The 23,361-nt window shown below is 51.1% G+C and overlaps 1 protein-coding gene across 1 annotated transcript in view; it reads right to left on the bottom strand.

The window, feature by feature from the left end:
* fto (FTO alpha-ketoglutarate dependent dioxygenase) overlaps window positions 1-23,361 on the bottom strand; it is a gene marked incomplete at its 5' end in the record, with an annotated part of 98,052 nt that overhangs the window by 30,720 nt on the left and 43,971 nt on the right.

The raw sequence follows: 23,361 nt of genomic DNA, 5'->3' as shown, positions 1-23,361 counted from the left end.
AAACAAGGATTTTTTTATTTATTTTTACATTTTAGCAGACATCTTTAATTATTTTTCATATCCTCCAGCTGTGTTCAGTAATATCACTGCCAATCCTGTCCTAGCCTGTCTATCTGTCTGTCTGCCTCTGAAGCCATTTAAAACAGACCTCCTACCTCCTCTTCTAACCCCCCCCAACACTCCACTCTGAAACCTCAGTTGAAGCTGAGTTACTGACTTACTCCCGCAAATTAAGTTTTACTTCAAATTGCAGGGTTTGGTATGAAGATTGATGTTGGACACAGAACACTTTTGAAGTCTGAGGCTGCAATTACAATCCAGTGTAATTATCCTTGCCCATTAGTAGTAGCAGATAGCATGTCACTATCAGGTCCACGCATAATTAATCACTGGTACTTTCCCCCCCCTCCCCTCCCCTCCCCTCCACCCCTCCCTTCCCCCTCTCCACTACTCCCTTGGGGCTATTTCCAATGTAAAACAGGCTTCTGGACGATTCCCTGTGGTGCAACTAAATGTGTAGCCGTTGCTTACAGGACAGAGTGAAAAGCCTCACTTATTGACAACGCGTCCCTGAGCGGTAATGAACATCGGAACGTCGCCCCCCCCACACACACACACACACACAGACACCCTCTTTAACCTCTCTTAATTATACAAACTATATATCTGTGTCCACCACGTCCCCTCATCCTCCTCTTTTCATTCACAGTGCCTCTCGTTGTTCTTTCCCTCTTGGTGGTGTTCTGGTTTATCTGTCCTCCCTCAAAAAGATAAAACCGACCACCCCTTCTATGTCCTGACTGATACCAAGCCGAAGGTCCTAGGACTAGGAGATAGGATATCTATACAGAGTCAATGTTCTTCACCTCTCCTCACATCTCCACCTGTGCTCGTGAAACACCTTGGGTCTGTATCTCCGCTTCCTGTGTTTTTCTTTTTCTGGCTTGTTTAACCTCCCTCCTGAGAAACTCTACGATGGCCTTTCCACAACAAACAGACAAAGCAGACTGGGATCCTAACTTTCTGCCAGCCAGCCAGCCAGCATTCCACTTCCCATTCTCCCCCCAGCACCTGGTGGTTCTCCATCACTGACAAGGCTAACTTGCAGAGCTCAGCTCAGCCTCTGTGATTTATATAAGTTATTATAGCCCATTACGGAACAAAAACTCGACACAAACCCACTTCGACAGCAGAGTCGAAACAAACAATGGGAGCGCGGTGGCCGGGGCGAGCGCGGCGCTGGTGGAAGTCCGGCACGTCCTACCGTATTTCCTCCTCTCGCCACACATTGTCTTTAATCTAATTCTACACATGGTTTCGTTTCAGCGGGAATCAAAAGCCCCCATGTTAACAAACCAGAACAGATCTCCCTCTAATCCACCAGCACAAAAGATGGATGCCTTCGACGCTCCAGCGTAAAAAAAAACGTCATGCCTAGAATCATTTCTCATTTGCATATAAAACGCTTGCTGGAGGTAAGGGGCATATATTAAAGCAATTTTTGTTGTTGTTGTTGTCGTCGTAAATAAGTTCACATAATTGTGCTGCGTATTATGCTGTGGAAGGCTCTATTGTCTAAGAGCAACTCAGCTAAAGTCTTCAGCTGTTGCTGCCGGCCATCCGAGCTGCTGTTTGCAACTGATAGTGTTGGGATGAACAACAGCATGTCTGGAACACTGCAGCGTGGGCCGGAGACAAGGCTTCTATGGCTGCCAGACAATATTTGAGATTCGTGACCTTCTGAGGATTGTGACCTCCATCGGACTACAGTGAGACAACCAGAGAGGGATCGTCCTGCCCACAAGGCCTGTTTCACTCTCCACGTTGGCAAACGTTCTCGCAAGAAACAGGAAACACCTCTGTGGCGTTACAAGATGAAGGAAATGACATAAGTTCATTGGTTTAGAAAGCACTAAGCACATTCCACACAAATCAAACGAGGGAGCTGTCCACGGAGAGTGTTTCTGTGTCGATCTATCAGACCTACAGCACAAGACAATCCTCTCCTACCAGATGACACACGCGTTGCATCACACACTTGATGACGGGTGAGAATAAAGTCAGATAAACATCAATGAGCTTGGAGAAGCCATTCGGGCGTTGGCCCCTTCTCATGTCAACTGTCATGTGATGGATGGAGCAGGGTGTTTGCCCGATCCCATGAATTCTGGGGCTAAGGAATGCCGGCCTGGTCGTTTACAGTGAGAATCAAAGGGCCTCAGAGCCCCGTAATTGGAGCACGATGCAGTCCTCAGGAACGTGTGGATTCTACCCAAAACCGCAGTCAGAGGAATTAGTCAGTACTAATGTGGTTGCTCCTCTGCATCAAAAAACCTGAAAGCTTAGTCACCAACAACAGCACGGGTAAGATCTGCCGCCCTGCAAGCCTGTGCAGGAGGTCTGATTTGCACAACTTTCATCGGCTACACGGTAATGATGGGAACTTGGAGTAGTACATCTGTTTGTGACAGACACCCAGGGCTAAATAAGCAGGTCTGGATCAAAACAAATTTCATTCAAATTCCATCTTGAGGTGAACAGCGGTTAACGTCGAAATCTTACGTCGACACGGTACACGACCTGGCTCGACTTGCCAGGGCTAAAGACACAGGGCTGTGCTCAGGTCGGCCCCGGGGCCATCTATCCCCCGCACGCCTGCGCGTGGAGCTGAAGCTCTGCCCCTTCTCCCACTCGCTATTCTGCGCCCTAGTGGCTGGGCTTGGTACTATCCCTCTCCAGTGAACCGGGCATATACTCTGACTGCACACATAAAGGCCTTCACTGGTGCTTATATCGAGAGGCGTATTAGCCCATTCACCAGAGTGAGTGCCAAGCCTCAAAGGTGTGCTCGTATCATGCGTGTGCAGCCCTGTCAACTGCACACACACATTAGCATGTTGTCATGGGTGTGTGAGCGGGGAAGTGGAGGCATAATGAGGACTGATGGCTTATGCATGCTGTGTATTCCAGGAGGGTGTTTTTCTGACAGCTTCGGGAGGCGATAAAGTAATAACTAATAATGTGCAGATAACGCCTGGCTGTATGACAACTGTGCCAAGCACTGGGAGTGTGTCTTTGTGAGTGTGTCTTTGTGTCTCTGTGTGTGTGTGTGTGTGTGTGAGTGTGAAACAGAGCCAGAGAGGGGAGCAAGAGGGAGGAAGGGGGGGTGTGGGGCGGGGTCTCTTCCTTTCAAGTTTCAAACACAACCTGCAGTGAATGTTTCAAACCTAATTCACCGCCTCCAATAAACACACACGCAGAAAGAGAATATATAAACTGTTAAACAATCACTCACTTTGAGGAGCAAAAAAGGCGATAGCCAAAAAAACAAAAAGACAGAGAGAACGAAGGTAGCTGGCTGCTCTTTTACCGTCAAACTATAAACAGAAATTGAAATAAGGAGTGTTGAGGTACAGTAGGGGTGCACGCACACACACACACACACACAAAGGAAGTCTGCAGAAGTGAGTGATCCTTCTCAGGTCCTTCTAACGCAAAGACTCCTCCATAAACCATAGAGCTGTTGAAGGACCGAGGAGCATCTCGCTCTGACAGAAGTCCCCGCTACAGCATTCCCACAGCATTCTGCAGTACTGTACCCTACAGCGGGCCCGTCCTCAAAGCCACCCGCTCCTGACAGGGACTTGAGCCTTGTGATAAAACAGACAATCCCCACAGAGACGGCAGGGAGGGACGGCAGAGCTCTGAGGACACCAGAGTCCGCCTGGGGGGGACTGGAGGGGCTGGGAGGCAGTGAGGAGGAGGAGGAGCCAGGGGCCAGAGCCACAGACCCTGATAGGATCGCTCTGTAAGACCAGGAAGCGGGGGGGGGGAGGGCTCCACCCAGACGCTGATATGCCTAGGATGCCAACTGAGTTGGTCTGGCAGATAAAGACCCTGTGCCCCTTTAAGACATGGAGTAAGCACTCCAGACCCGCACACGGGCTCCACGCAAGTCGAGCCAAAGGGTTGGGTTGTGCGTGTTTACACTTCCACGCGGCGGCTGACTGCTACAGCTGGGCGATCTGCGTTGATGCAAGTTGGTTTTAGGGGCAGAGGAGTGATGGGGGCGAGCGCAAGAGAGAGAGCGAGAGAGAGTTAGCGGCCGTGTTTAATGTTCCCCCTCAACCACAGGTTGGGTTCTGGGTGCAGCAGGACTGATCTGTCTTTTCCCTCACTTTTATTGGTTCTCTCATTAGAAGCCAGGGCATGTAACCGGAGCTAGGCCTAATGCTCGCCGTGTTTAGAGAAGCCCAGAAACCATTTGGCTATAATAGCAACCTTCCTAAAAAACAAACTCCAGAAATGAAAGGAGGCCTGCCACGGAAAAGCCGGCAGCCGATTATTTGGAAAAGGTGGGGGGGGTGGGGGGGGATGACATGACCGTGAAAAATCGTAAACTGCAATTGAAAATAAACCCAGGCGTGCTTTGAGCGCCACCCACCTCCCGCCCAGCCTCACCACCCTCCTGTTCTCTCCCCTCCTCGACTCCTCCCTCGTTCCTCCTTCTCCTTCCACTTCGGTGTGTGTCGCTCACCTTGGCCTACGCGGGGAGGGGGGGGGACGACGTGTCAGAAGGTTCGGCTCAACACAAACCAGGCCTTCATACTTCTCTGATGCAGTCACATGATAAGCTGCTCCCGCTGTCACTTACCCCATAATTTAAGACTTGCTCTTCCCTCCCCGCAAGCCTCAGAACAAGCCCGCCCTGCTGAAGCCTTTCTCACCTCCACTGAAGACAATCACCTACAGCCCTGTTCCCACTCAAACCTGCAAAGGTTTTCTGACACCAACATCCACTGTTTCGCTGTCAGGGCAGATACCAAGACGAGGTCTGCAGGAACTTCCTCCCGTAGCCTACACTGAAACCTGGATGGCCTCGGTGCTAGTCCCACAACTGGGACCCAACAAAGGACACTGCTGGTTACCACAGCTGACAGAAAGGGTTGTTGAGGGTCAGGGGTTGCCTGGGTGCAGGCCCATCCCAGGACTGGATCTCCATGGCTGGGGGGACAGGTTGAGAGAGCCTGGGCCACCCTGTTAAGAGCAGCAGAGGCCTGGGGGTATGGATGAGGGTAGGCGGGTGGGGGAGCACTGACAGGCCCCACATCATTCCTAACCCTGTGGAGCTCAGCTGGGCTCCCCTGAGGGCTCCCAGGGAGAAAGGAACGCAGCAGGACACCTGTGTCTGCAGCTGTAATTTGTCTTTTCCCATGTTCAGGGTGCTTTATGAGAGGCAGAGGACAAGGTGAAACAGCGAACAAAACAAGCGCACGTCCCGTTCAGGATATCCTCCCCTCTACCTCGGTGAACTCATCACGCTCAGGGAAAACGAGAAGGACACAGGAACGGTTCATGTTCCTAATCCTAAATTAATTTTGTTCCTAAATTTGTAATACTTGGTGGAAACTGGGATCGAGTTCAATGAATGCATCCTACTTCTTGAGTTGCTGCAGACAGACAGTCAAAGGGAACTAAAGTTACAGTCAGCTGAAGAACTTTCCTGTTGTTGTTATGTGTGTGCATGGATGAGTGTGTATTTGTGTGTACACCAACATACGTGCGCTTGCACACGTCTACGTCTGTGTGTGTTTTTGCGAGCATGTTTGTGTGAGTGTGTGTGTGAGTGTGTGCGTGAGTGTGTGTGTGAGTGTGTGCGTACGGCTGGGGGACATGGGTGTTCCCAGCCACTCTATCTGAGACAGGGGTATTAGGCAGGGTGCCTCCCAGAGGCAGTGACTACACAGGCACTTCTGAGAAGCCTTCATCAGCGGGCCCGGCTTTCAAAGGCAGCTTCCCCTGCCCCATTCAAAGCTATCAGCCCAGTTAGGGTCTGCCCATCCAGCCCAAATCCCTTCATGGCTATCAGCAGAACCCTGAGCCGGGCCTGCCAGGGGCAGGGCTTTCCAGTCACACAGGGACCCGGGTGGGACTCACTCACATAAGGGATTGTGAAAGGCCGTGACACACGCTTATTCACAGCCCAGTGCCCCCCCCCCCCCCCCCCCCCCCCCAAACCCCCCCCCCCCCCCCCGAGAAAAAAAAATATATATATGTGTGTGCGTGTGTATATTATTAAATAAATAATAGAGACAGGGGCTTTGAGAAGACACCGAGCCATGGAAGCAGGCCTGGCTTTCACACACACACACACACACACACACTATTAACACACCCTGGTGCGTGGGGCGTGGACATACATGCGTGCACCCATGCACGCGCACACACACAGCTGAGTTGCTATCCACCATGCCAGATGTGTACTTGCAGCATTATTCAGAAGCCACTTCATTCAGATGCCAATAGACACTGCTCTCCTGTTGCGGGTGGGGGGTTGGGGGCCTGAGTGGAAACTGAAGTTGGGCTCTGACTCACAGAACTCCAGGCAAGTGGCAAGGCCAACGTGGGTTTGTCTGCTTGGCCTAAAGTCAGCCCCCTCAGTCTGGTCTGACCAGGCTGACATCCATTTTAGGGAAGATGCATGCATTGCAAGGCAACGAAAAGCAAACAGAATTATAGTTATGAAAACACAGTTATGCGTTATACAGTCAAGCGCCTTTAGTTTCAGCTGTTGACTCGGGGCGGAAAATTTAAGTGAAATTCTAAATAAGGTTGAGTTCCAGCTGTGATCTTTTAGACGGCATTTGATGTGTGTGAAAGCTGGGAAACTGGAGCCATTTTTGGGGGGTGTTTAACTCTGTGCTGGTTTAGGTTTGAGCCAGACAGCCAGAAAAGCCCAGCAAAGAACGACGTTGTATGGAAACCAGAAAGATGCGTTGTGTAGAACGACAGGGGGTGGGGGGTGGCAAATATGTCAGAGTGCCCTCTTAATTCAGCAGTAAAAACAGAGGGAGAGTGCGGGGGAGATCAGAATGATGAGATGGGGGTCAGCCAATTTTGGTGGGTGGCTCCCCTGTTTGCGTCTCACCTCTGTGGGATGAACACCCACTAAAAGCTGGGTTTGAGAGAAGGACCCTGAAATCTAATCAGGCATCTGTAATGTAATGAATACACGCGTGTTATCTCAAATCTAAAGCTTTTTGTTTTGTGGCCAAAACACATCCGATGTTTTTGCATTTTATTGCTTATTTCCATTACCTATGTAGAATAGTTGAAAAACAAAGGTTTTTGTCTCTGGGATAGACATTTGGAACAAAGTGGAAAAATCTCAAACCCAGATTAAACCCAAGACACTGGAGGAGCTATTCGAGCAAATCCTTTAATTGGGAGAGTAATAAGACAAAGTGTTTGAACACAATTTGGCTTCCTTTAACCAGTCATGACCTGACCTGGACGAGGCTGTCTCCGAGATTAATCTGAGCTGATTTCTGATGCGGTTGTCTGTAATTGTGCAAACGTGTGTGTGTGTGCGTCTGGTATTAACCTCCCCCCCACACACACACACACACCCAAGGTCTCCCTTCAGCAGCCAGCAGCCACACCCAGGGCTGATCCTCCAGGCTGGGTGTGGATGCCTAGGGTCTCAGCCTGCATCTGCCAGTCTGCCAGCCCTCAGCCCTCCTAATTACTCCAGCTACTCCTCCAGCTCTGGACTTAATCTGCACAGGCCGTGGCCCTGCACTCAACTCCCCTCTCCCAGTGCGCGCGTGTGTGTGAGTGTGTGTGTGGACCCACCACCATCAGTCAGGAGTAAACATGGCTGAGGGAACAGAGGCCACCTTGACCCAAAACAGGAAGAGAAGAGAAGAGCAGCCAGCAAAAGGGCAAGGATGGGGATGTGTGTGTGTGTGTGTGTGTAGGGCGGGTTACTGACTAACTTAGAAAACATCTGATAAGATTTTTTGGGATGATCTGTACTCTAGAGGTGTGTGTGTGTGTATATGTGAGTGTGTGTGTGTGTGTATAGAGTGGGGGTATTGGGAGGCAGGGCCTATTGAGTGCAAGCTATCTTGCCCTGGCACTTAATCAAAGGGATTAGGGCTTGGGAAGCCAAGCCCACAGGTTATCCTCCAGGAAGCATACCAAGTAGTTATCAAAAACACCCCAGTTCAAAGCAGCTCAATTTTCCTATATTAGAAGTGTTTTGGCCCCAGCCTGGGGCTTGTTTCTAGGTAGAGGACTGTGTCAGAGATGTTTGTACTTGCAAGTTTGCGAGACAAGACAGAGAGGAAGACGTGGGGGGGGGGGGGGGATGGGGGCGAGGGGGAGCTTGCGCTTAAGTGGAAGCCCGAGTCCATCACTTTAACACAGCTCGATCAATCACTCCCACAGCCACTGCCCCGGACTCAGGGAAACCCGATATGTCGGAGTGTCCGACTTTCACACAACTCTCTCTCAGACGGAGGGGGGGGGGGGGGGGGGTCGCAGGCTGGGCGGGGCAGGACGTCAGAGCAGGTACAAGTTAAGCCAATTCAGTGATATGCGGATGTCACAAGGGGTCTTTTCATATGCAGGATCAACCTGTTTACCGTTGCGGGACTTTAAAAGCATTCCATTAGTCTTTGTATCTGGGACAGGAATAACTTTTTAAACCCCAGTCTGTCTGTACTGTAATTCTCACTGTAAGGAAGAAAGAGAGAGAGAAAGAGACAGAATCCCACAATGGCTACCGACGGTGGACAGGGGCGCCAGGGGCCTGCACACAAGCACACAAGGATTGTGGGAAAAGCGGTTTACACGCCTGTGAGGTATGCCAGGGGATCAGCGTGACGTGTTGTGTGAGATCTCCTTTGACGTTTTTCCCGAACGCGCCGGCTGGTGCGTGTGAGGGCTGGAACACGTGTGAGGGCTGGAACACGTGTGAGGGGTTTGAAAGTGAGTCACTGCGACAGGCTTCTTCAGAAGGTGCTGAGGCCTCTTGAAACCAGCGGGCACACATACAGGCAGCTCTCTATAGTGGGAACACACAGTTACAGTTAGAGCAGACGCGGCGGGGGGGGGGGGGGGGGGGTGCACGGTACCTCAAGCTGGAGAGGGCTGACAGGAGGGATTACAGCAGGTCAACTGTTCTGGTCATAATGATAAAGCCAAGCTTCCACAGGCCTACCTGTGTGCTAACCATCATAGGTGGAAGGACATGTCCATCAAATGATGATTCAAGCACCTATAGCTGAATCCATGGGAGCATGAAGACTTGCCACCTAACTGTAATGGGCCACAGATTAATGACATGAAAGAGGGGATTTAGCCTATCAAGGGCTATGTTCAGGGTTTAGCCATCCCTAATGGGAAATTAGCTTGACTCCATACAGTGACTTTGGCTGGGGGTAGAGAGGATAGACCAACCTGCCAGGGTTGCGGTATGGCTTCAATAGACAGGCCCATCTGTGTGGAGTTAGCCCCAGTGGAAACAGATGCGGTTTTAATTGTATTTTGGTCTAAATTGCAAAATAGCTACTTGGAGAAAGAAGCTAAAATAACATACAAACAACAGCAACTATGATAGCGAGTGGGGTTGGAATGAAATGAGTAAGAGATCAAAAACACCGGGGCTTACAAATTCAACCGGGCTCTTTGAAAGAGGATCCCCTAACATTACTGCTGGGTATTGATTTACTCTGCAATTTCGTGTCTCTCTCTCCCTTTCCAGCTCGCCCCAATCTCGGTCTAGCAGGAGGTCCTGCAAATAGCACTCATCTGATTTTTCCAAAACATAAAAGATTGATACCTTGATTCTTTACAGACCAAAGATAATAGAAGGAGGGCTCAGATTGGTATTTGGAGAAAAGCTGGGAAAAAAAACAGTCTGACGGGCTAAATTAGATAGCCAGGCCCAGAGGTTACTTTAATAAAAGATAATGTGAAAATGTCAGATGATACACGGTATCAGGTGTACGTGATGGAAAAAATCTGTGTCTAAAAACAAGGCCCATGCCTATTGTTCACATACAAATATAATTCCCTATTTGCGTAAACCATCGATGCTTTACAAACACACACATGAAAAGAGAGAGATTGCATACGGGTATTCATATGTCACTAATCTGGCAACAGAAATGGGGTGCACCACCGTGACCGTCTTCACAGTGAAAGGTGAGACCGCTCTCCAAGCCGTAAAGTAACAATAACTTCAAGTCACCACGATATATTTTCACAACTGTCTTCAGACTATCAGATGAGGCTTTCCAAAACACACACTGCACAGTTTCCATCCACAGATTAAAAAAAATAAAGAAATATAAGTCATTCTTTTTCATACGTTTCAGTCCAAATCACATCAAGGTATAAACAGCAAACTCAGAGCACATCTTCTATGCTTTTTCAAAGCAGCTCCCTCTCTCCTCCATTTCAAATACCTCAGGGTTACGGGTCATAATGCACCGTTCAGCCATCGGAACATTTATTCAGGCATCCTACAGTAAATGGGAGAGATTCTACTTCAAATGCCTCTATTCCCCAAACTGGCCCTTTGTCTATTCTCTGTGGTGGATATGTGCTTTTGGATTACAAAGTAACAACCTCTGTCTCTACTCTTTGCCTTGCCTTTTTTTTTTTTTTTCATCTTTTTTTTTTGCATACCAAACACCCAAATAATTGAGGCAGGAGAGCAGCGTGTGCCTTTTCATATCCACACATCAAGGTGACCCTATAATCATGACTTACGGGTAGAGTAATGACCATACGTGTCAAAAGAAATCATATTACAGTTGGTTTATGTTGCGACTCACAACTCACAGTCCATTAAAGGGGTAGTAAACGAGTTATAAAGCCGTTACAAGCCCCTGAGGCCAACGAGGGCAGAGAGGAGCTGTTTACGAGATAACGTTTATTACAGCGCAGGCCTTATCATTATGGGCCATGGAGACAGCTAGCTAGCTAATGCACACGCACTGTAAACAGCACTGGCCAATGCTAACGCTAAGCTAATGGAGAGCTATGGCCGGCCATGACAATGTCAGATGTTCCTGCCTCCCCCACCAAAACCCCTGGCCTATTATAAAGGTCAGGGAGGTAATGAGTAGGGCTGGTGACAGGAGGAGAGACGAGAGGGGGGGGGAAGGGGGGGGAGCTAGCGTATGTGTGGTTAATATTGCATCCCTCCACCATGTCCTGTCTACTGGCGCTACGCTAGCAGGTAAAGGACAGGAGTGCGTTGACCCCAGGGCCCAAAGACACCCCCGGGAAGATAAATATAGAGTGGCAAAAGAGCCTTGCTGTCTTAACTGACACATCCAATCACACGCTCATCCCCTGCCGCCATTCTCCACACCCGGGGAAGGCCAAGGAGACATGCTAGCTCTGCGATGGCAGTTGCCAGCATTTTCCGGCGCTTATTCCTCAAAGTAAACATTGATAGCAGAACAATGATGTTTTTTATACTCTGCGACCAACATCCCTCTGTCCCGCTACAGCGGGGCAACACAATATAAACATAAACAGTCTTGACTCATTTTTTGCGTTTCGAGGGCGAAGACGAGATTGGTATTAAGCCCCTCCGCTGGTATTCCATTTGCATATGAGAACGTTTGAAAAGGCTTGTCTATAATACATAAGGGCCTTTTAGGCTGTGTTTACTGCTACACTATTTCCCTCCCACTGACAATCCAGGCACGGTTTTGCTTCAGTTTGTGAGACATGCCAGTTGTGAATTATTCAGTCACTCATCTCTGGCAGAGCATCTCATTTAAACACACACACACACGCTAGTACACAGACACACACACACTCTTGCACACAGTGGTGTACACAGATGCAACAACAGCACCGGCGCTTGTCCCTTTGGAGTGAAAGGGGGGAAAGGAATCCTATTATGAGTCCGTCAGAACCTGCACGCTGCTTGTTCCTCTAAGCCCAGCCCCTTTGTCAGGGGGAATCAGAGGTGCGTTGGCCCATTTAGAGGTGATGTACCCGGGTGTTCGTTAATGGGCCCCTGGCCCACGTCATGGGCTGCATGGAGTAAACACGGCGCAGGTTTTTTTTCCCCTGGCGTGCGCAGAAAACAAGCATCTCAACTGTAGCCCATGCATTATTCACCCGCGCCGATTCGTGTTTTAAACGGCGCTGAAATATACATGCGGCATATGCTAATTCGGCCCGGGTTGCTCGCACGAGCTGGCGTTCATGGAAAGACAACGCCGGAAAATGGCGTGAGGTGCGAAAAGGTGCTTCTGACTACATACAGGATGAAAGAGTGTGTGTGAAGGAAGAGGAAGGGGGGTTGGGAGAGAAAAGGATCGTGTGTGTGTGTGGAGAGGGGGGGGGGGGTGGACAGGGAGAACAGATTTGCGAGTGTCAGGGTTTATAAATGGCGGGTGGGAGGATATGTCTTTATCCAGCGTCGGGACCCCCCCCACCCCTCTGTGTGTGTGGGTTCTTGGCCAGGGAGCTGGCCCCAGCCAAATTCCCAGCAGTGAGTCTTTAACAGGGCCTTCCTGCAGTGCAGCCGGCCTGTTCCCTCCTGCTGGAACAACGTCCCAGCTGACGCCCCCCTCGCCCTGCCAACACGCCCCGCACCTCCGACCCGCAATCTGCCGCTCCCCGCTCCTGACAGCTCCGACGCAGAGAGATGGAGGAGAGGAGAGGAGGAATGAGGACGGAGGGAGGAGAGATGCCACCGTGTTGTGTTCAACCTTCCTGTACTCTCAGGAAGAGATCTCTGTAGAGATCGAGTGAATGAGACAGAGTGGGTGTCTGTGTGCACATATGTGTGTGTGTGTGTGTGTGTGTGTGTATATGTGCGGTTTATGCTTCAGCAGGAGGGCTGGCTGTGTCATGCCATGCCCGGGCAGGATCTGGTGCTGATAGTACACAGAACCTGGTACCCAGTCTGCCTAGACTGCTAGCCCGCCGCACGTCTGGGCCAGTCTAATTACTGGAGAACAGCATGCTCCAGGCTGGGCCTCCAAATGGCACCATATGTTTTCCCAGACTAACCAGCTGAATAAATTGCATTTACCCATTCAGGATGCACCATGCTCTGTGTCTGGAAATCAGTCACTAACACTCTTGTAAAAGAACAAAGACCCCCCCTCCGGTTCATGAAGCTCAGCTAGGTGTCGGTTTAGCCTTGCGCTCCTCAAGCCGCCTTTCCTGCACTGTGTAACCATTTACCAGGCCTTTCGTACAGTCTGTAACCAACAAACAGAAGTTGACACACTTACTTATGGCGGTTCAGCCGAGTGCAAAGGTGTCACTCAGAAGACTGATAAACCCACAGTCACAATGTTGAGGTGTGGTCGTGGTTTATTCATCTGTACTGTGACAGCAGGGAGACTGATGTCTAAACTTAGGGTGAGGTCACATGAGGAGGGTTAACGATGGCTGAACGGCCTCACCTCATCTTGCTGAACGCTACTTCACAACCGCATCTTCACTGATTGTCTCATCACTGATGAAAAAAAAAAAGACATAAATAAATACAAAAACATTCTTTTTTGGGGGGTAATCGGAACGCTTGCCTCATTTGCTATGCAACCTCTTTTGAGGAACAGCTCTAGGAAGCTTAGTGAGATGTGCCATCGAATAACATCACTTTGTAAAGAAAAGCAGGCTTTGCGGCGACACACAGAGATGATTATCAAGGTGAAAGAAAAAAAAGAGAGAATGGAAATAAATCTGGACCTTAATTAGTGTGACAAGGTTGAGAACACAGATAAGACACCGCTGCAGGCGGAAGGTCTTGTACACACACCCCCCCACCACACACACACACACACACACACACATGCACTCACACAAACACACAGAGTGTGTTAATCCAATGTTTAATCAGACTGCTACACAGCAGAATGATACAGTTTTAAGCCTATCTGATGCTACTGGCCATTTTACAGCCATCAAAGTTCTGAGTGTTTGTGTCAGGGTGTGTGCGGGCATGCATGTGTGTGTGTGTGTGCATCTGTGTGTGTGTGTGTGTGTGTGGGGGGGGGGGTGATAAACATACTTTTTAGTAAAACAAGTGCAATTTCTTAAAAGTTCTTTAGTCAAAGCATATGGAAGAGTAATACAAAAGATGGCTGGACAGGACAGTCTCGGAGGAAAATGTGTACAGGTTAAAGTTGAGGACATCCAAACAGCCAGCTTCAGATTTACAACCTGGGAGAAGAGGAAAATGTGTGTGTGTGAAGGTTCTCTGGTGTTTTTGTCCACATAACATCACATGTCGAAACATGGCAGGCCAAGCTATACACCATAAATCTAATGTCCCACACAGCGACTACACATACCTCACATAACACACTCTCTACGCCACCAACAGACAGTTCTGGTTACCGGATACACACATCCAAACACACTGACTGATGCAACGCACCATGCACCTGGCGTTGTCCCACCTGCTGGTTAGCACATGGCAATCACATGAATCAGTCATCTTGCTCACAGCCACACTAGTTTCTACAGAAACCAGCTCTTACTCAACGCACAGGTGCCTGTGTGTACGTGCTTCACAGAGTGGAGCTGTGTGTGTAGGTGGGCCTCCTGGTGCAGGAAGGCCTCCTGGTGCAGGAACGTTATCCTGGGGTTGGAAGGCCTCCTGGTGCAGGAAGGCCTCCTGGTGCAGGTCTGACCTCTGCCAGCAGGATTGTGAGCAGAACCTCCAGCTGGAGAAGTCATGACCTCACTGTGAAGCTGTGTTGACCTGCCCTTGTCCGCACTCTGTGATGTGCCCTGACTGGGAAACTGCCTGATGGGACAAAGCACTGAGCAGACACTGCTCTTTTTAGAATCGTTTTCCCCTTGGAGAGGGGACCGACTGTGCTCTGGGTGTTTCGAATCAAACACACTCAAAAGCACCCGTTTCTGTCCAAACGTAGCACTACTGTAAAAGCAGGCACACAGCCTGGGCTGCTTGTGGTCTTCTAGGCAAGGTGGAACAGAAAGCTCCCATCTGAGACAAGAGGGGTCTCTGGAAGTCAATGTTAACCCCAACCAGCCCCCTGTGGGTGTGGGTGGCGAGCGCTTCATCCTACTGTAATATAAATGACGCTGTTAGCCACAGTCTTGCAGGTGAGACGATCTGCTACAACAATTATTCTAATGCCAGGATGCCTGCGAAAACCAAGTGCTGCTGTCAGCCCAGGGGTTTAATTAGCTTGGCACGCACGCCACTTCTAATCACCTGTCATTACCAGGCCTGACTGCATCTGCTTACGCGTCTGTCAGTGGCGGCAGGACATGTGTGTAGGGTACGAGTGTGTGTGTGTGTGTGAGAGAGTGGAATTAGGTTTAACTATCCTGGCCTCCAGACACAAAGGGCCAATGTGAGCACACACACACACACACACACACAAACACTCACACTTACACACACACACACATGCAAGGACACACACACACACAAACAAGGATGATGGACAGTGTAACTTAAACAGAGGAGAGGCAGGGCGGTTTTCCTCCCAGATACTGATTCATAGTCCAGGCTCAGGCTGCTTGTTTGTCTACATTTGTTTACTAGTTGGTTATATAATCATGCAACCACGAGTAAGCGTACCAATTAAAACCCTCAAACCCATGTTAGCAGAATTGTAGGTTTGAATCAGTGTTGAGGGGTTGGCAGCGTGTGGGGTTGGGCTGGGGGTGGGGTGTGTGTGTGTGTGGGGGGGGGGGGGACAAGGCTGAGCAGTGTCAAGCTGTATGGTGAGTCTGGCTACACCTGAGGGGGAATACATCACATTGTGATTTCATGAGAACGTCAGAGGAGAGGAGGAGAGAGAGAGGCTGCCTCTTCCAGGAGGAAACAGGCGCCCCGAGAACCTCAGTCCCCCAAAACTGCAGAAAAGCGAATTTAAAAGAAAGGAGACCCCCCTCCTCCCCCTGACATATTTGAGGCTACCTCCAGGGCTGGGCTGGGGAAGGGGGAAGAAGGGAAGGTAGGGGGGGTGTAAGAAGGAGAGGATGGGGGGCCTCCGGGCACAACCCCCCCCCCCCCCCCCCCCCCCCATCGGCCCTCTTCATCTCTGTCTCTAGTCATGTGACCACAAGGCTGGCTGGCTCGAGGACGGACCTCAGGCTGTGTACTTACGGGGGTGGATGGGCCAGCAGCTATAGAGGTGTGAATGCGTGTGTGTGTGTGTACGTCCAAGTATCTTTGCATTGTGTCGAGTCCCATTTGAAATGTGCAAAGACAGTACAGTACTACTTCCAAAATCTGCCTGAGACATCTCGCTCTGCATATCTGGTAAACAGTACTAGAAACTGCACTGTGCCAATGTCACCCCACTGTCAGTATCTGAGCGCCAGACATTCTGCCAGTGCGCTAGTTTACCTAATACCCTGCCAGCCCATATGTACGCCACAATAGGCTCTAGCTGTTTCCCTATTCATCCTGAAAAGTTCCCATTCAACGCAAGAACCAGGCCTTGACATTGTGCAGCTTTTTCAGCATCTGTCTGGGGCTTGTGTGCCTACACTAATTACAAATATCTGCAGTAATCCACAGGCGATAAGAGACTCATTACTCCAGGAGACATTTATCACTGTGGGATTGATGACCCATTTGGGTAGGCAGCCTTTGTACGGAGGAAGTGAAAGCCAGCGATATCTCTCTATCCTACATCTGTACCGAAGCCATCCATTTGTCAGGAGGAGCGGTTGTTAGAATTGTAATTAACAGCTCAAGAGTTCGGCCCTAATAGAATTCGCAGGGAAAAAACTGCGGATTGACTCGGAGGAGAAGGGGGCTGAAAAAGTGCCTCTTTTATGTCCACTGGCTTAATTGCGGCGCTGAGCAGGGAGGCCGCTGAGAGGCTTGTGCTGGGCTCTGCTGGAGGCTGACAGCCCAGAGCTCCGGCTCCTCAGCACAGGTATGTGCTGAGGCCCTACTCAGACACAATGCTGGTCATGTTGTACACACACACACACACACACGCATAGAGACTAACGTACACATCTTCAAATACCGTCAATGTATACAAATGTGCCCCCCCCCCCTGTCCCCCTCAAAAACAACGGGAGTCAGGTGGCTGAGCGGTGAGGGAGTCGGGCTAGTAATCTGAAGGTTGCCAGTTCGATTCCCTGCCGTGTCAATTGACGTTGTGTCCTTGGACAAGGCACTTCACCCTACTTGCCTCAGGGGGAATGTCCCTGTACTTACTGTAAGTCGCTCTGGATAAGAGCGTCTGCTAAATGACTAAATGTAAATGTAAACTTTCATCTCTTTATCTCTCTCTCCCTTTCTCTCCCTCTCACACACGCGACACACACACAGGCACGCAGGACGGCAGATGATCACAGTGGGTGAGGAGTAAAGGTCTGGCCACCTGCCTGCCGTGTCCCAGGCTCGCTGCAGTAATGAACAGAGACAGCTTGGGGACCGCCCGCACACTTGCCCCCCCCCCCCAATCCGCCCGTGCCCCGTCCCTCCTGCCAGCGCTGTGGGGGCCAAGCTGGGGGGGCCAGGGGTGACAGGGACACAGGAGATGTTCCACTCAATGACAGGCAGGTCCTACCTGTCTACCCCCCCCCCCCCCCCCCCGATCCCCTCACCCCCCCACACACACCTCTGCACCCGTTCACACACACACAGATACACTCATACCCATGCATATAGACACACACAGACATATGCTCACATGCGTACACACACACACACACACCCCCTGACCCTCAGTAATTCCTCCTCCTCGCGGCGGCTGACAGGAGCAGCTGCAGCCGCTACGGCAGACAGATGAAATTTTCATAACTATCTCCTCCAACTTACGTCTTCACCTTCAGGGTAATTTATGACCCTCCCGCCAGCCTTGAAGACACAATATGCTTGCCATGAAATGAGGTGTTCCAGCGGTGTAGGTTATAATTAACAGAGGTGGAGGGAGGTGTGTGTGTGTATAGGTGTGTGTAGGTGTGTGTGTGCGCGGATGGTGGCACACAGCGCGAGTGTCGGGTGTGTGTGTCGGTGTGTGTGCCTCGCACGTCATATCAGCGTGCTCGGTGATACAAAGGACTAATTAGACTGAGCCGTCTTCCTGCGTCGTACGAGAGAAAGCCACAACGTTAACACGGTCATTTTGAAGAGTGTGTTAAGTGAAAGTAATAAGCTTGCTGAGGTAAGCCCGAGACATCGGCGAGAAACACAGAACAGTGTGTTCTGTGTGACTGGCGTAACAGAGCCCATAATCCCCGGGTTCTTGTTCCTGGGTTGATACTGCGCACCCTTCCTGGCAACCACGCCACGCTCGTCGGTTCCGACCAGAAAGAATGTCCTGGTTCCTCTTACAGGCACTGTAAAACTTGCCTGAACCCAGAACCTCCCTGCCCCCCCTCCCCCTCCACCCCACCTCCCCCTCCCCAGCTTGCCTCTCACAAATCCCAAATGTTGTTCCCGTGTTAAAACGCTGTCTCCCCAACAAGTGGCCCTAAATGTCTGTGGGACTTTAATGACATTTCTCACTCTCCACGCCACATTGCATCGCCAAGCGATTACTGTGAAAAGCGTAATTATGAAATTACTGTTTCCATTAAGACCTGCAGGCAATTTAACTGAGCAACGAGTTTCTCTCCGCAGTCAAGGGCAAACTGAGAATTCAGGAGAGGGTGTTATGACAACGAATGGAGACAGCTGCACAGTTTCTATGTCAACGCTTCGCCACAAAAATGAGAGGATCTATGTATTTAAATGTCTGATTATAGTGACTGTCTCATCGCCAAGCCAGATATGCATGTGCATGCAAGCGCATGTAGAAACATTGTTATGTGTGTATATTTGCGTTATCTGCCAAGATGAATGAGTAGCATCAGTCATCTGTTCAAAGCACATTCCAGCCTCCCAGCCAGTCAACCAGCCTCCCATCCAGCCTCCCAGCCAGCCTCCCAGCCAGCCTCCCAGCCAGCCTCCCAGCCAGCCTCCCAGCCAGCCTCCCATCCAGCCTCCCAGCCAGCCTCCCAGCCAGCCTCCCAGCCAGCCTCCCAGCCAGCCTCCCAGCCAGCCTCCCAGCCTCCCAGCCAGCCTCCCAGCCAGCCTCCCAGCCAGCCTCCCAGCCAGCCTCCCAGCCAGCCTCCCAGCCGATGACAGAAAGATTCATCCTGCATGTCTGGAGAGCACTGGAGAGTTCGGGCCATGTCTTGCAAATATGGATGATTGCTAAACACAGGGCAGAGTACGGAACTATTTGTTTTACAGTCGTACAATCACACCTCAGAACACCCAGGCTAGGGGGGCTCTCATCGCCTGCCCCGCGCCAGTCCCACGGACCACACAGACAAATTAGAAAACTGCTTTTTGAAGCATGCACTAATTACAGGTGGGATTCTTTGATGAAAGAGGCAGATAAGGTGCTCTTATTTGTTTTGTCCTGCAGCGCTAGCACAGATGATGAACAGAGAGAGAGAGGGAGGGAGAGAGAGGGAGAGAGGTGGAGGAGAGGAGCTGCCTGCCCCCAGACACAGGTGTTTGCCCGCCAGCGCCGAGCAGTCAAGCGGCCCCGGGGTAGAGCGAGTCAAAGGTGCAGCCAACAAACTTTTGGCTCGCACCGCGTGCCAGGGAACACGGAGCGACAAGACGGCGGCTGGCTCGGGCCGGCGGGGGGGGTCGGAGGGGTGGGTCCTGTCTCTGAGCCGCCGCTGCTGCTGCTGGTCTGGGAGCCGTGTTCTGATTAACCTGTCCCCCTCCACCGCCGCCTCCCACCGCCTAGCCTCACAGACAAGCGGCCGGCCGGGGCCTGCGACGCCACGAGGCCCGGCGCTAATTAAGCCGGCTCGTCTGCAAGCCATTAACGTTGTCGTTGACGTTTGATGTCTAACCCTAACCCTCCCGAAACCCCTCGTGTCAGTGCAGGATGGCGGCACAGGCGGTCACAAGGGCTCGGGGGGTGGGGGTGGAGGGGGGCATGGTGGATATTAGGACTCATTACATGACAGAGGCGCCTCCCTCTCGCTTTGGAGAGCAGGAGGAAGGATGACGGCCTGGCGACAGGGCTGGGGGAAATCCCTTGGTGCTGAGGGGAGGGAGCGGCCTGTGTGTGTGTACATGTAAAAGAGGGAGTCGTCTCGTTTGTGGGCCCCACCCCGCAGTATGGCGTCTCTCTCCCTGCTCTGGCACCGGCCGCCCCGCACCAGCCTGGCCCCTGTCTCCGTCTTCATTGTGGATGCGACACGGAGCATCTTTAAAATACCCATCTGGGACGCCCTCTGTCCCCCCTAAGACTCCCCCAATCCCGTCCTAGCTCGATGGAGGAAGGGGGATGGGGGTGGGGGTGCCGACAGGGACACAAAGGATGTGTCATCGCGAGAGGGCGGGTCATGGTGGGCAGGACTGACAACACAGGGGCAATCTAAACCCCCCCCCCCCCCATTCTATCCATCTCTCAGCAGGGGGTGCAACCGGTGGCTTCACAAGAGTGGACAGAGAGGGAGAGAAAGAGAGAGGGGGGGGGTCGAGCCGGGACGGACACAGGCTCCTCCTACTATGATGTCTCTGTGTCCTCACGTGACCCCTGGCCCCTGATGACAGCCCGGGCTCTTTGTTTGGGAGCGCTCTACCCCAGGTGAGGGGCCGGGCCGGGCCACAATGACTGGAAACAAAAGAGGGGTGGAGGCCGGGGAGATGGTCCTCGGGGGTCAGAGGTCAAGCTAGCCAGCTGAGTGATGAGTGCAGCTGTGGACGTGCAACGCTCTCGCTTGTCTCTCTCTCTCTCGGCCCTTTTCATGTCGTCAGGAGAATAAAGACCTCACCAGCTTAGTGCAAGCTGGAGCAGAGTCCTAAACACTGAAACAGATGTACAGTGCCAAGTACTGTTTGTGTGTGGCTATTCAGCAGTTTGACCTGACTAGCACAATAGGAAAGGGGGCCATTAGAGTGCTTCCTTGCCAGAGTACTCTTTTTACCTATAGTGCTACCCATAGATATTCTATTTACCGTGGAGAGGATATCGTACACCGTGCATATTCTTGCAAAACGTTCCCGTCACACATGTTCGGTTGATATACCAAGATATATGGAGACTATGTTAGGGAGGGTCATTAAGCATTGTGTGGTCAGGAAGTGTTATCTTGTGAGGTCATGGGGTTTTCCATTGGAAGATGAACTTCCAAGACCCCAGGAACACGGTCGCTTCTTGATTTACGCCGCTGAAGACGTCCAACTGCTTCCCTGTCAAAGGTCACCTGCTGCCCCCTCTCCTAGCGCCCCAGAGAGAGGAGGAGGACAGGGGGTGGCCGAGTCAGGCAGACCCTCCACCCGGAGTCCCCCCCCCCCCCTTGAATCATAAACCCCCCCCCCACCCACCACCACCCTCCCTAACCTCCACTCCTCCCCCTCTCCTCTCTTCCTTGAGAGGGGCCTGCACTCTGTTAATCTTTCACTACACGCCCTTGTGTTTTACACATAGGCTCGCCCGGGAGCAGAGGACAGGAATGAAAGGCGGGTGGTGAAGAGACAGAGGGAGAGAGAGAGAGAAAGGGAGGGACTGGAAACAGAAGAAAAAAAAAGGACGAGAAAAAGCCGCAGAGAGGGGCCAGATGGGCACCTTCACAGTCCATTTATCAAACCCAATGTGCCCCTCCCCTCGCCTCCGCTCCTGTCCTAAAGCCCCATGTAATTCTGTAATCATTTTCATTATCATATAATGACCTTACAAAGCCTACAGCAGTTTGCACGGTCAGTACAAAACTCACAGCTGTTCATTCAGTGTTTGCTCGCCGGCTGTGACAATGCAGCCTTTTTTTATTGGCCAGAGACGCAACCTTTGGCTCCGCTGGGTCAGGGCGGGGTCACCTTGTACAGGAGGGTCCGAGGGGGCCCGCGGGGCAGCAGGTTCAAGTACCTGTCGATGGGTTTACGCACCGCAGTCAAGGAGTTTTTACACCTTTCAACTGTAGATATACGAGGTGAACCCAATTGACCTTTCTTAACAGACCTTCCACCATAACCAATCACAATCCAGAGGGCACCAGTTGGTTGTCATTTTTTGCAAGCAGAAAACAAGTGTTTTCATTTTACTTTGCCATTATGAAGAATGATGCTGCTACCTACTGTATTTGTGGTCCAGTAGGCAGCCCGGCAGAGTGAACCCCTGAGGCCCAGAACCCGGGGACCCATGGAAACCTTAAGTAGCACCAGATCAAAAAGTAGATGAATGAGAACTCTATTGGAGCAGATTGAACGAGCAAGTCAACCTGGAAGAACAAGGCAAGACGTGCGTCACCCAGAGTACCCATAAGTCACTTGTGAAGACGCAGCCGGTCAGAGCCGGTCTTCTTATTCTCTGGCCAGGCCTGAAAATATCACCTTGGGGCGAGCTAGCAGACACAGGTTTCAAACCGCCCTTACTTTAACTGCGGTTTAAGAAACAAAAAGTCTGAGAGAAAAAACATAATCAATCAAGCCCTGGCTGTGTATGTTTATGTGCCGCTAGCTACAGTCATCCATCACCCTTTTCTTGTGTGTGTTTTCAACCCTTAGCGAGCATTATGAGCTTGAATGGCTTCCATGGAAACAAAAGGTTTGATGAGAAAACACTGCCTGTTGCATAGGCAAAGTGAAACCTAATTAGTACCTCGATATAGAAGAATAAAATAAATAAAAAGGCTCATTTCAAAAGTTGCACTTTGGCAATTGAGCTTTTATGGAAACAAATGGTATTTTGAATAAATCAAGCAAGATTTACCTCTCCTGAAATCAAAAAGACATACTCAGTCTTGTGTAACTAGATAATTACTTTTACAACTAATCACAAAGGAAGCACAGTCTCTGTCTCCCCCCATGGAGATAAAGCTGCTTATTGGCCTTTATCCTCTCCATATCTCTTACCATTATCAGAGCGTCTCTCTTAACATTGCGCAAGGCCATGTGTTTAGGTTGCTCTAAACAGCGCCTGTTGACAGCCACTTCACAGACGACGAGCCGAGGGCTTTTTGTGGGAGAGAGAGACATTATCAGTGTGCAGAGAGAGAGATAGGGAGCAGGAGGAGTTCAAACACATTACAGCCCTGTGTGTGGGACCACGTACTCCCCTCCCAAATCTAATCACTCGTCTCCTGCTGAGGAAATAAACTGCTGTCTGCAGGTCGGACAAGGACCAAGCATTTCCTGTTCTGGCCTTTGTCATTGGAGGGATGAGGCCAGGCCTAGGGCTTAGGGGCTGGGGCTGAGGCTGAGGCTAAGGCTAGGTCTAGGTCTGAGGCTGGGTTGAAGTTGGGGCTGGGGCTGGCCTGGTTTGAGAGGTGGACAGGGAGATTTGAGAGGTGGCTTGGGTGCAAGTGGGGGGTGTAGACGAAGTGGGATGGTTCCTAGCTTTCAGCACCTGCGCTAGGAATGCACGGAGCCGCCCTCCATCAGGGTTGTGAGACTGGAGGCGTCAGCACTGCCCTGTGAGGTGTGTGGAAACAGTGTGTTTACAAGGATCATCTGGTCTGGGCGTGACTGGCGGGTCAACTGGAGGGGACACATCAAAAACCTGGGGAGCCACGGGGTGAGGGGCGTGGAGGGGAGGTGTGTAGCGTGTGCGTTTTGGCTCCAGGTGCTCT

This window comes from Osmerus mordax, chromosome 13, assembly GCF_038355195.1.
Source record: "Osmerus mordax isolate fOsmMor3 chromosome 13, fOsmMor3.pri, whole genome shotgun sequence".
NCBI classification, from domain to species: Eukaryota; Metazoa; Chordata; class Actinopteri; order Osmeriformes; family Osmeridae; genus Osmerus; species Osmerus mordax.
The sequence above is the reverse complement of the archived record's forward strand: the minus strand, read 5'-3'. Positions and strand labels throughout refer to the sequence as shown.